The sequence below is a fragment of the Vulpes vulpes genome, chromosome 12 (genome assembly GCF_048418805.1).
Source record: "Vulpes vulpes isolate BD-2025 chromosome 12, VulVul3, whole genome shotgun sequence".
Classification (NCBI taxonomy): domain Eukaryota; kingdom Metazoa; phylum Chordata; class Mammalia; order Carnivora; family Canidae; genus Vulpes; species Vulpes vulpes.
This window is the reverse complement of record NC_132791.1, coordinates 91895102-91909572: the sequence shown is the minus strand read 5'-3', so window position 1 is coordinate 91909572 and position 14471 is coordinate 91895102.

Below are 14471 nucleotides of genomic sequence, written 5' to 3'. Positions count from 1 at the left end.
TTGGGCTGCCTTGGGTATACCATACCCTTAGGGAAAGGCAGCTCTTTGAAGTTGAGGCCGACTATGAAGGAGGGGTCACCTGGAGGCTGGCTGATGACTACACTCCCTAACAATGGACAGTACATCTGTATGTCTACCACCCTCATCATCTTTGCACTGCTAGCAACAAAAACTAAAGTCAAACTGGCTAAAATTCCATTATATAAGTCCAGGTGTGGCTAGATGCAAGTGCTCAGTCGACACTGCTGAGAATGTGTTTTTTCTTTTCTTTCCTACTTGCATAGGATCTTCCCTGACTGCAAGCAGTGAACACAGCTAACCAAAGATTTCCAGCAAATGTCCTGGAATTGACACCGATGAGCTAAATGTTCACCCCATGACTTGAGGCACATGAACTGAAATTGGCAAAGGCTGGTTCATTATTGAAAAATTGAGATGCTGTTACCCTAAGAAAACAAAAGGGATTACAGAGCAGAAGAAAGCTGCATCATCTTACTCTCCTTGGCAGTCAATGGTCTAAAGGGTGATCACCTGAGCCATGCTAGTCCAATCAGCTTTTTCTTCCTATAATTTGAAATTAAGAGAAGATAGTGACAGGAATCTGACCTCCAAAGGAGAACTATATTTCTACAATTATTTCTAAATGAGTATTACCATCTAGCACCATTTTTTGAAAATCTTGGTTAAGTTCCTTACTTGAAAAATGGAGAAGCAATAATAGTACCTAGAAACAGAAACTCTTTTATAATTGAAAGAATTAATCTATGCAAATCACTTAGCACAAATCCCCTTGTTTTGTAAGTGAGCACAATGTAAGTTGTTATTTTTGTCATATTTATTATTATTATTATTATTATTATTATTCATAGTAGTAGTAGTGTTGTAGAAGATCTATTAATCAATCATCTACCATGGCTCAAGCAACATTCTGCATACTATGGAGGATACCAACAAAAATCAAACAAATTCTATGCCTTAAGGAGATCCTAGTCTGGTGTAAGAAATAATTAATGTATATTACATGCAGTATATTTTATATATTTGAATACTCTAGTCTCTATAGTTGGAATTTTTCATTTTATCATTGCATACTAATAAGTTGATTATTATAAATATATATATACGTAAATATTGCTATATATACATATATAATTGTTTATAACAGGTTAAGATGAAGAGGGGGAAACAATTTAATAATATGAGCAGTTTTTAAAAACTATTTAGGTAATATAAACCAATTTTAGATTTGTATGCCAACTCTGTGAAGAGAGAAAAAGAATATTAAAATATAGTCCTCACAATGGAAAACTATATTCCGGCTACAAATAATTTTAACCATTTGTTAGTATCTGTTCCTGATTGAGTTAATTCAAAGTGTTATTTGTAAGTTTAAATAGAAGATTCTTAATCTTAAGGTATCTATTTTCTCTTTTTTTAAAAGATTTTATTTATTTATTGAGACACACACACACAGAGAGAGAGAGAGAGAGAGAGAGAGAGAGAGAAGCAGAGGGAGAAGCAGGCTCCATGCAGGGAGTCCGTCGTGGGACTTGATCCTGGGACTCCAGGATCACGCCCTGAGCCGAAGGTGGTGCTAAACCGCTGAGCCACCCAGAGATCCCCCAAAGAATCTATTTACAACTCATTTGTGCCATATCACTCCCTGGCTTTAGATATACTAAATTTATTTTTCTTTTTTAATAAATGGATTGGTTCACTGCCAAACTATGACCAGGATGAATTTAATTGAGATTTCTCCAGGGCAGAGATTATATCTTACTCATCTGTGTTTGCTTAAACACAGATCCCATGTATATAAATGATCTTCATATGTTCATAAAATGGATGAATAAATGAAAGAGTAATATATATTTTTAAGTGAAGCAATGATGCCTGTCAAGGTCATTAAGAATACCAGGTGTGCTCCCTGAACCAGCATTTTCTTAAAAACTTTTTGCAAATGGTCTTTAATGAGATGAAAAGCTTATGCTAGAACGTTAATCAACTATTTCATAGACACACAGCTAATTTTTTTAGCAAGACTTTTTCATTGAAGGAAGCAGTACAATGATGTATAATCTTAGCTCATCACAGATCAGTACCAGATTGTTTACTAATATTCTACCTTAAATAACATTTGTAGAGTGTCTATGAACTAAAGGACTAATACATGATATTACAAAGCAAATCTTAATGCATAATTTTCTGTCTTTAGACTTGGTGACCTGGTGAGTAGCTAGAGAGCATTGGGGAAAAAATATAAGAAAATTCCTTCTTCTCATTGCCTTCATTTTTATAGGGAACAGTATATATTTTTCCAGTTGATTTATGAAGCTCTTGAACTGTTGTTATCCGTGATGTTTGTCTTATACACCAACTATAGTCCTTGAAAATTCCAAGAAGTGGTTGCAAGCTATTATTCAAACTAAACACTTTATTTTTCCAGTGTTATATAGATCTTGGGGGCCTCGGTCATTAAACTAGTTGAAACTTTAGCTGCAAGAAGGAGAAACAGCTCAAAAACACAGAACTGAAGAAACCGGTTAACTTCTAGGGTCTGCCACCAAGCAGGGAACATTCAAGTGAGCACTCCACATTCAAAAGCACATGAAGGGGATTGTTGAACAATGGAGAGAAATCCACAGTAGCTATAGATATGAATTGCTCCCCTAGAATTGTGCAGAGCACATCATAGTTTCTACAAATAGTACAACTAATATGCAGCATCCCTGCAACTCTGGACCATTATAAATACCTAAAGAGTTCCAATCAAAAGGTTGTGCACAATAGCAAAAGTGTAGATGCTTGAAAATGTCAAGCATCAAGATAGACAGGCATCCAGTTATGGAATGAATAACTTATGATAATTAAAGGTGCAGCATAAAAAATATAGTCAATGATATTGTAATAACCATATATCAGGACAGATGGTAGCTACATTTGTGGTGAGGGTAGCATAACAGTGTTGTATACCTGAAACTAATATAATATTATATGCCAAAAAAAACCCAAAACAAAAAGCAAACAAAAAACATTATGTGCATTTATTCTCCATAGAATGGAATAAAAAAAGAAAAAAACAAATAAGATAGACAACAATGCCTTGTCTCCAGTTAGATCTGCTGGAAAGCTGGCCCATAAACAATGGCAATAGTGTGAAATCTAGGATCCAACTCTCAGAAAAAAAAATCAAGATTTAAGAAGAAAGACGGTGTTCCAGCCTCTAGACAAACTGGCTGGAATTCCTGACAAAACTCATGCCTGTAAAGAATAAGAGGTTCAATAGTAAGCAAGAACTGGGAAAATCTATAGGTCAAATGGGCCAGGAATCATTGCACATATACCATATGTTTAAAGAAATTTTAAGAGGTAAGATATTCAAAATATATTTCATAACCAGTATGACATGGTTATCAAGCAATCGGAATAAATACTTACCATAGATCTTGGAGGATCTTCCTATGCCACAAGTTGAATGCCAAGTTTCTGAATCATAATGAAATCCTAGGGCACTGGTTCCCATACATGGCTGCATGTTGGAAAAGACTCTTTTTTTTTGAATGGTGATAGATACTGCGTTCCATTCTTAGAAATTCTGATTTATTAGCATGGTTGTGGCCCAGATGTGGTGATTTTAAAATCTACCCAGATGATTCTAGTATGGAGCAAAGCATGATAACCACTGATTTGGAATTCCAAAAATAAGAAGACTACAAATCAAAGAACATGGGCATGTGCACGCACACACACACACACACACACACACACACACTTGAAATATTTGTTATTAATGAAGTAAACGTAGCTTGAAAATAGCTTGCTTCAATCTTAATCGTGTTTTTAAATTTCCAGAAAAAAAATGGATCACTGCTATGATCTCATATTTTCTTATTTCCCTTATTTTTCCTGATATACTCTTATCACTATCCCAAAACTTCTCAACTCCCTCCATCTTCCAAGTTTTAGCCAATGTCCAATTTCTGCCACCTGCCAACAGGCATTGCCTTATGGTTGACCTTTATTTCACAAGAGTGTGAAGATGTTTAACTGCCATAAGGTACTATCACCACCTATGAAGTCATTTTTCTTGCTTTCTTAAAGAATTTTAGTTAGGGAAAATCCTTCCAAACAGGTTCTCCTCTCCTAGAGGAAATTATGCACAAAAATTCCCTTTTTACAAGATTTCATTGACACCTCAAATCATATCTGAAACTGCTCTCTACTAGAGAAGAATGTGCTTCAAGCTTTGTCTTGGCTAGATACAGAAATTAAAGGTATGGACCAATTTTTGAATAAGCGTGAAAATTTTTTTATGTGTGTTGTGAAACATGCCTTTGAAACATCTTGCCAAAGGCTCTTTCATCTTCTGCTTGTTAGACGAAAACATGGTCATCCCAAAGGGGTTAAAAAAAAAAAAAGAAAAAAAAAACTAACTGTGTTCCACCTTAATCAGATTCACAGTCATGTCCTAATGTAATTTGTCCTAATGCATTTCAGAGGGAGACAACCATTTATGATTCCCAGAGACATGTGGGAATAAATGTGGCTATAGGGAAATCCCCTGGGTGTTCTATATACTATATTTACCAGTTCATAAAAAAGCTAATTACATTTCTGAAAAGAAGGCTTTATGGATGCCATGTATATTCTAATGCAAAAATCCTATCCTGGCACCCCATAGTCACATGGTCCTTTTTGCTTGCTGTACACATATTGCATTTTGGATTGCAGTAACTTATTTTAGAATAAGGAGTGCACACATTATGGTATTAGCCTGATCACATATGTCAGTGTTTGAGAGACATTCCTATTTTTAGTTGTTTTACTGGGGAAAAAAATAGGTAACACTTAGCATAGTAATAAATTATCTCATAATAAAATAGAAACTGATTGGTCCCAGATTTTTTCCCCTGATGCCTATGAAGATAAATACATTAGGTGGCTTGTTAAAAGAAAAATAAACATTTTTAAAAAGGCCCACCATATCTTGGTCGATGAGAAACACGAAGCTGTTATAGAGAATGCTGCCAAGGGTAATGAATCTACAAGTTTATTTTGCAATGAAATCCTTTTTCATGGATTTTATTTTTCATTGCAAACATGTTTTTGCAAAAGCAATGTTTTCTATAAACAGAACTGGTAATAGATGACACACCACTAAGGCGAGCCAGAAATGTAAATAATCAAAGGATTTTTATTTACTTTTCTGCAGTGATCATGAAATCACACTGACTTAATATTTCGTCATTTATTTATTTATTTTTCATCAGATGTATTTTTTTTCCTTTATCTCTTGTGCATTTTGATGTTCATGTGTTACTAAGTGAACTCCACTTTGCGCTTCCCAGCCAAAGGTGCCATGTCTTTTTTATTTAGTTAATGATGTAGTTTCATAAGCCACGCAGCACATCCCATGGATGTAGTAAGATGAGCATCATTGGGCACTATTTTTAGGGAGCATGACCTCTGAAGATCTCTGGAAATCAAATCTTTCTTCAAAAATATGAGATATCGTGAATTGACTGATTTATGAATTTGACTTGAAGTAAAACCAAGTATTAGCTACATTTAAATGATATGATATCTCTGTGTATTTGCAAAGCTGCAGACTGCCATGACAAATGGGATAAGTGGCCATTTAGGTTGTTTTATGACCTTAACTTTGGTCTTAAGTTCACTTAAGGGGTGAAATTTTAGGCTCCTGGCCCCCTCTAAACACTTGGTAAGTGAGTGTCCTCCGTCATGTCTCCCCATCCTCTGCTCACATCCCCCAAGATATACCTAAATACTTCAACTCCTGTTCTTCCCTCCACTTTCCTCCTTCCTCTCTGGAATCCCCAGTGACTTTTTGGGAGCTAATTATGCCTGTAGCTTAGGGACCGAAAGTAATCACCAGAATTGGCATGAAAAGATGCTGGAATGCAAACTGAAGTGCCAAGCAACAGAGATTCAGCCCAGATATTATGAAAAGGGAGTACATTATAACAATTACTGAGTGGGCATGATTTTTGCCAGCCAACAGGATACAACAAAGAGGCTAAAGCATAAACACCACCTAATATTACTCATAATGACTCATTGACATTTACCGCTTGGGACCCAGTGGAAGTCTTTGCACAAAGATCTGTGCTGTGGTAACAAAGCTTCCAGAAAAGCAAAACAAATCTTACAGACTTTGGCTCTTATTCAGTACGGGATCCACTTCACTCTGTGTCTTCCTTTAAAGTTTAAGGTTCCTAGAAGAAGCTCTGCATAAAGAAGCTGAATCATAAAATACCATGTAAAGTCTTGGAGTGTTGTTAGAATGAGCATTAGCTCAGTTGATTAGAATCTGACGCAGCCGGGGAATGAGGTTGAGTGTGATCATTGGATGGGATGCCAGCGTCACGCTGTCACAGTCTATAACCCAAATCCCCACCAGCTACCTATTAATGTTTGCGTTTTGTCACAGGGGCCAAATGAAATAGCACAGAATCATCCACATAACTTGAGAAATGATTCTGAGAGCTGTAACAAGAGGAAAGCTGTCACATCAGAAATGTACATGCATCATTGATAAGATGTGATGAGGGAGAAAAGACACAAATTGTGAATTCTTTGGAAGAAAGTGTCAGTTTTTCCCAGGCCTGTCCCCATCTACCTGAGACATCCCTAATTTGAGCATTTTTCCTGGGGTAATCATTAATTTCATTCTAAAATCGAACCAGTTTAGACAATGAGCTATGTAGTCATCCTTGCTTTAGTCCACCTGACATGACTCAAAAGTATCAGTAAGCAGATTTATTTTGTGCCTCCTTAATTTCTCTGGAGGTGCCACATGTGCTACTTAAAAGACTATGTGAGCTACATGATTTAAGCAAAGGAATGCGACATGTTCTATTGGATGATGCCAGTAGACAGCAATGAACATGGGTAATTGCACAAAGGCTCACTAGTAAGAAAAATCGCTTATGATTTTAATTCTGATTTTTAGTAGAATTCTGGCAATTTTTATAAGCTATACAAAATTCCTGGGAAAGTATAAGAAGAAATTTATAGAATTAAAAAAAATCCAAAATGATAAATGGGCCAAATTGTTCTACTTGCTCCAGCCCCTAAGAATCACACAGCTGAATGGAGATAACCAAAATTATCAGATGATCTGTCCCATGTCCCAGTTGGCAGCTTAAGGCACTGAATAATGGAATCCATTGAGTGCTAAATGCATCAATTATCTATTTAATTTAGGACATTCATGGCCTGTTATAATTGTTCTGAATACTGACAACTTCAACTCAGAAACAAAGTTATGCCATTGGCTAATGTTATAAGTTAAAAGACAATTGTTTCTGGCTTTCTTTTCAATAATATTTTTTTTTGTGCCAGGAATATGCACACATTTGGTCTGAGATGGTTTCCTTAAATAAGGAATGTACAGCCAGTCTACTCACGGTTGCCAAATGTGATCACAGTGTGCCTTCTTCTCATTTATTACACCGAACTGATTGTTTAACTAGATAAAATATTCATCTGAAGGTAGGGACAAATTTTGGGGAAACTTTAAAGGGACAGAAACTGAAGCCCCAAGGAATTATGATAATCAACACTGCTGCTCGTTACAGCAGCTAATAAACCATTTGAAGCAACACCACTGGAGAAGTTTTTCCTCTGCTTTCTAGCAATTCAAATTGGGGCTTCCTTGTCTAAATTACAGCAATAACAGTCTTGAAACCAGCTTTCTTGGCTTAACCTAAATAACTAAATGCATCTATGCTTTGACCTCTCTCTATTAAGGTTATTTATTATTGAACGATATTAGGATGGTCTGGGGCCATACACCACTTAAGTGCCTGTGGTTTTTTTGTAATTTCCCAAAGTGTTGCTAACCTGTTTACCACTTTTTCTTTTCACTTAAGGGATAAAATCACCAGGGAACTGAAATAGCTCACGTTGATCCAGTGTAGTGCTTTACAGATTTATTTATGTATTTGAGAGAGACAGTTGATGTAGAACTTTAGATTTGAACCCATAAGATAAGTGACTAAGACTCAATTTTTTTCAATTATTTTGATTTTGAAACTTACAAGAAGCTGTCACAATGATTTCAAAAGTGTTTTCTCCAAAGCAGCAAGGGTAATCTTTGATACAACTGGGCCAATTAGAAGCATTATGAAATAAGTACAGGGCTGGAAAATCGAGTCAGCTAAAGGGTCCAGCCCAGTGAAAATAAAGCACTGTGCCTGGATATTTTCAAATACTTCCTGGGATAATTTGCTACATAAATGAGTCTTGCGAATTCAACCTAGAGTTGCCAGAGCACAAATTCATTTCATTTGCTCCACATGGGTATGGACTAGGGCAGCTGCACTTTACACTTTCAAGGAAGTGGAAAGATCCAGACTTCTCTCCAAAATACTGTTGATACCAATTTGGCCAATGAAGTCAACTGGATACTGAATTCAGCAGGAAAAGAATCACTGAAATTTAGAAAGAAACTGATTGATGAGACCAGGTAAACTGGCCGCATAATCCCACAGACACGTGATTCGATGCAGGTAGAAATTCGCCAAATAACTTTATAACTCGAAAATATAACCAAACGCATACATCAATCAGTTTTAACCATAGACCACAAATAGTCATCTCACCTGGCCTGAGGTAGGGGAGTTGGTAAGGAGGAGGGAAAGACATGAAAGAGACTCGAAGGAGTGTGCCAGGGAATGCAAGTGGAACAGAGCAGCACTGAGACACAGCTCCTCCTCAATGAATTGTCCTTCCTAGATGGGGTGTTATGTCATCCCAGAGTTTCTTACATCTCAGGGATAACTTCAGAAGGTAAACCTGGATTCCCGAAGCCAGATCCCGCCTTGGTATAAGTGTGCTAGCCTACAGTGCTTTTCTTGCCTATAATTGCATTAATCACAACATTTAAACATCCGTACACTTCATATAGAAATCTACAATTTGGGTGCCTGAGTGGCTCAGTCCATTAAGCGCCTGCCTTTAGCTCAGGTCATGATTCTGGGGTCCTGGGATTGAGCCCTAAATCAGGCTCTCTGCTCGGTGTGGAGTTTGCTTCTCCTTCTTCTGCTTGCTGTTCCTTCTACTTATGCTCTCTCTCTCTCTCTTTCTGTCAAAAAAAATGAATAAATAAAATTAAATAAATAAATAAATAAATAAATAAATAAATAAATAAATAAAATCGTTAAAAAAAGAAATCTACAATTTTGATTTTCTTGGAAAAGTGGAAGAGGTGAAAATAGTGGGCTTGCCTTCCTGAGCAGCAGTTAATCCTTTTCGACCAAACATGAGCTCTCTGGTACAACATAGTCACTGTTACCCTTTACCGATCTACAGTATGGAGAGCGGGTATCAACTAATATTTCATTTTTCACACATCAACTTTACTTACTTGGATCCCTTTTCTGGCCGCAGTAGGCATTTCAGCTTGTGACTGAGGTTTAAAGCTACTCTAGCTTTTGAGTGAAGGAATCATCTAATATTCCATAACTTTTGGGGTGTTTGGTTAAGCTGGTCTTTCTTTCCTATGGGGTATATATGTGTGCATGTAGTCCATAATATTTAATATTTAATCCATATGACTAGTACATAGGAAACATCATCCTGGATATGTGTTTAGCAATTCTGTTTTTCTTGCCCATACCTTAGCTACATATTTACATGCAATTTTGTTATTGTTCTCAATTGAACTGCACATAATTTGCTTCAACAAGACATATGCTCAAATACACAAAGTGTCAGTGTTAAGTAAAGGGATATGCATGAGCTATAAAGAAAATAGGATTTTTAAAAGAATTTAAAACATACTCAAGCTTCACATATTTGTACTTTGTGAATGATCCTATCAAACCTGTCTGGGCAAGCCAAATTCATTGAGGAATTTTTTGAGGCAGATAGCAGAAACTGTCGCCCTTGGATATTCAAACAAACAGTATAAAGGACAACACGGAAAGAACAATTTGGTAAAGGCATCTGGACAACACCTAGGGCTACATGCATATACAACAGAGAAAATAATAATATGGCGGGCTTAATGAACTCATTCACCATCCACTATACTCTTTAGTGTCTTTTTGTGAGCCCTTTAACCGTACATTAGACATTTGGAATGAAATGAGAATCATGGTGGGAGAGAAGAGGGATATTTCAAGTTTGCACTTTTTTTTGATTGTTTAATAAAAAAAAAGAATAAGCAAGTGCTATCTGAGGGAGAAAAACACTTTCTGACTGGCTAAGATCTGGGAATTTCTGATACAAAACAGGCCCCTTTTAAATATCGCAGAAGACATTTGACTTGATTCTAGTGCAAAGCATTATAAGCCATCAGAAAACTGAATGAGCAACAAAGAGGACTGAGTGGGGGTTGAGGGGAAGAGGATGGGATAGGATATGGAGGATTGCACTTCTGGCAGCGGCAGCGTCTAATCCAGAAGAGGGAAGTTTTATCCACAGAGCACTCATGTAGGGGTGGGGAGAGACAAGAGGCTAAGATGATGAACACTCAACATCTGTTCCTACCTCTTTTCTGTGTTACTACAGAGCTGGGAAGTTAAAATCTGTGGTTCCTAGGCTCTATTACAATGAGAGTTCTGGAGAGCAATCAAGTCTTTCTAGTTAGATATACCTTTAGAAGATCTGAAAGGTAAAGGTGAGACAGAGGCTATATTTTTATGTTGATTCTGACACCAGGCAAGACCATGTAACATGGATGTTGAGGCACATTTGCAATGGCCAGCCTCAGCACTCAGCCTAATCTCCGCAGTGCATTTGTTTAATCTGAAACTTGAGTAGTTCTAGAGCTGCCATCTCGTTCCTTGCTTTTCCATTCTCTCTAATGATCTCTGTAAGTCCCTTCTTGTTTCTCCTACCTAGAGTGATCTCTATGTTCTGCACTAAATTTAGACTATATTAGTCTAAATAGAACTGTATTAGTTCTACCTTCAGAGTTTGCAGACAACAGATGGAAATAATCCAGTTGGATAGTTGGCTACAGAGGAGTTAAGATGGTTTTGGTCATCACTGGGGAAGATCTAACTATAAACAGCATAATCTAAATCTATAGTTTAGAGAAACCTTTGGAGGAAATTGCTGGCAAAAGTTGGGTGCTGCCTCAAATAAACAGGCAAATGTTGGAAGCTGTGTCAGCACTGCACACAGTGCAGCAAAAGAAAATAATAATAATGAAAAACTTGACTATTCTCTTGGCTTAAATATTGTGTTGGAGGTACAGTAAAGGGAAATCTATAATTTACAAGCTGAAAAAAAAGTCCAGACCCTAGATTGTAGCTGGCAGAAAAGGCTAGGGAACTAAATGTAACCAATCTGTAACGGCGAGGCTCTAGATTCCACATCTAGAGAGAGGCGTGCCTTAACTCCAGAGAAGTGAGTGATATATGACTTGACAATGATAGGACTGGCTCAAGAATTAGAATGGTAGTGGGAGTAACAATGCAGGGGGCTTGATTTTAGCCACGGACACCCTGGCCAGGGCCTATTACAGTGTAAGTCTGCAGAGACAGCATATATGTGTGATATTAGATGAGTTACAGTAAGGCAGGCAAAACAAGAAGTAAAGGTTTACTGAAAGGAGAGGGGCACCAGGAGAGGTGGTGGGGAGTAGGAAGAGGAGAAGGAAGTGTGGGGAAGAAGACCATAACCTTTATTTCAAGAGAACTATTTGAATTTATAGCCAGAAGTCAACTGAAATATTGCAAAATTGAGTGATCCTACTCCCTACAACAGGAGAGGATATCCTCCCAGCCATTTATAAAGCACTGTGGTAAATATTTTCAAAAGGTAAGTGTCAGATTATAACCATCAGCAGATCGCTTTTGCCTCAAATCTTTATTCAAATGCAGTGCTCATTCCTTTCAACTTTAATAATTTTTTTTTCGGAAGATATGCCAAAAAACTGTTCAAGCAATGGGCACAGGCAGATAAGACTTCAGAATCAGGTAGCATAAGACAAGGGAAAGATCTGGATAGGAAAGCGAACCTATAGACATTGAAATGATGAGCTGTGTGTATTTGGATAATCAACAAAATCTTTCTGGCCTCCCAAATTCCTGATGAGTAACAAAAAGAATTGGGGGATATCATCTTTAAGATCAAATAAAGATTTATTTTAAATCATATACTTCATATTTCTTTTCAGTGGCCAAAAGAAAAATATTAAAGGATACTCATTTCTCGTAATGGTGCTGAGAAATTTACTCATATGTTGTGGTCGGTACTATAAATTTATTCAAACTTTCTGGAACAATTTACCATATATCCCAGAAATCCAAAAATGTATCATTTGACCAAAAATACATTGAGTAAATTCCAAAATATAGCATGATATTTTGGAATTTACTCGGAGAACACCATATGGCAAAAGTATCCATCACATCATTTTTAGTATTGGGAAATCATACAACCTAAATATTAAAAATAGATTTCTTAGGTTAATAGAACAAATGTGTAATCTTGCCCTCCACACCAGTGCATCCCTTATTACTTGATAAAGGAATCCTTTCCTGTAAAGGAAGCCCTTCCTCCGAACACAGCTTGCTGGTGGTTTGCCAACTTTCTATAGTGGGTGTAGGACCACCTCTCTGAGCCTTCTGTTCCCTTCCAACAACTGCCAGGTACCTTCAGCTTCTCCATCTCATTTCTATAGGTCAATATCATGTCCAAGCCTCCAAGTAGCCATCCCATCAATGAATTAAAACAGATTCAGGTGAGCTCATCAGCATGTTAAATCCTATGTCACAAACAGGTGGCCACTGATGGTCACCTTTCCTCCACCCAGCCTTATGCCCTGGGCCTCCCAAAGCAACCCTTCCCTTCAATTTCTTTATCTTCTTCCTCTTCCTGCTGGTACATATTCCCCAGGACTTGTGCAGATTTTGGGGAATACCCCATTTTTACCCGTGCAGGAACAATATTTTCCTACTTAAGCCATGCTGATGACTGATTCCAGTTATTGATTTAGTAATAGGGAAGATGGGGGCAGGTTTGGGGAGGAAAAAAGGAGCAGTATTCTGTGAGACATGGCTTTTATGCAAGCTTTCTGAATGCCATCCAAGCAGAGTATATCATTTCCATCATTCAGGTGATTCTGGGGCTACGCGACTCAAGTGCATCACCCAAATGTCTTTATCTGAGGTCTCAAGTCTTCTTTCTTATCCTATTAGACCTGACTTTAATATGGAAAACATGTTGGGGCTGTAAATTGAGTATCTGTGTTAATTCCACTGCTGCCATGCTCAAATCTTGGGCCTGACTTGATTATACTTTGTTTCAGGTACAGGAAGAGGGTCTCTTTAAACCCCTCCATAAGGACTTCTGACTTTCAGTGTGAACTCTAAGGTGAGAGTTGACAAGCCTGTCCTTATCATCTTATATTAAGATTTTTTACAGAAATTAACAAAACACAACCTACTCTGTGGTCCCTGTAATGGCATTTGTCACCATCTTGTCCACACTGATATATCCCCTTACCCTGTACCCCATCATATTACAGCATAGATGAGCTAGAAACAGTGACACAAAAGTGATCACCACTCTACTTGTCACCAAGATAAGTCGCCTGCTGCCATCCTATCACTGGCTGTCCAACTCAAGAATTTTCACTGTGGTTCTCGGATACTAACTATTCTATTTGTGTTCCCTTAACAGCAGCTGTTAACACAGGATTTCGGTCCATGTAGCTTATTTGGGAGGTATCATAGGATTCATGGTGATGTACTGAAGATGTGGGAAGGAAATAGCATGAGAATGAAGGGGTTATAACTATGGAGAACTAAGCTTAGCCCCACTCCTTAGAGGCTAAGTAGAACATATCTCAGATTCCTAGTGAAGCACAAGAAAACTGATATATCTATCCACCAACTTCTATCTCTCATTTGTTGAGAGCCACTCTTGGGACATTACTCCCTGAAACTTCTGGCTGCTTCCATGGGCAGAATGCTCTGGAGGAAGATTACAGAAAGTCATTGGCTTTGAATAAGATTGTATACAACCTTCTTTGAGGGTAACTAAAGGGTTATGGGTGGAGTACTAACAATGTCTGCTACAGCTAGGAAGCTAATCATCAATGACATCTCAGTCAACTTATTTATGAGCATTCTGGGGTGCTGTACAATATTCGACAATGTAAAAATTGCTTAACTGATAAAGATATTTGGCATAATCCTAGGAATCCCTGAAAGGCTTTTCCTTTAGAGTGTGAACAATCTAAAGTAGAGGGAAGATAAATAATAGTAGGAAGAGATTTGAATTGGAACCTTGAATCACTCAGGATGTGAGGATGAGTTCTTGCTTCGAGACCATAGAATCACTGAAAAATGGATAGTCCTGAAAGAGAGCAGGACAAGGCAAGTTCCTATAGCGGCAAAGAATGGATGAAAGTAGAGAAAATGAGGCATTTTAATATACAATTTAAACTCCTATCCTCTCTTTCTGTTCCATATACATGTCTCTAGGCA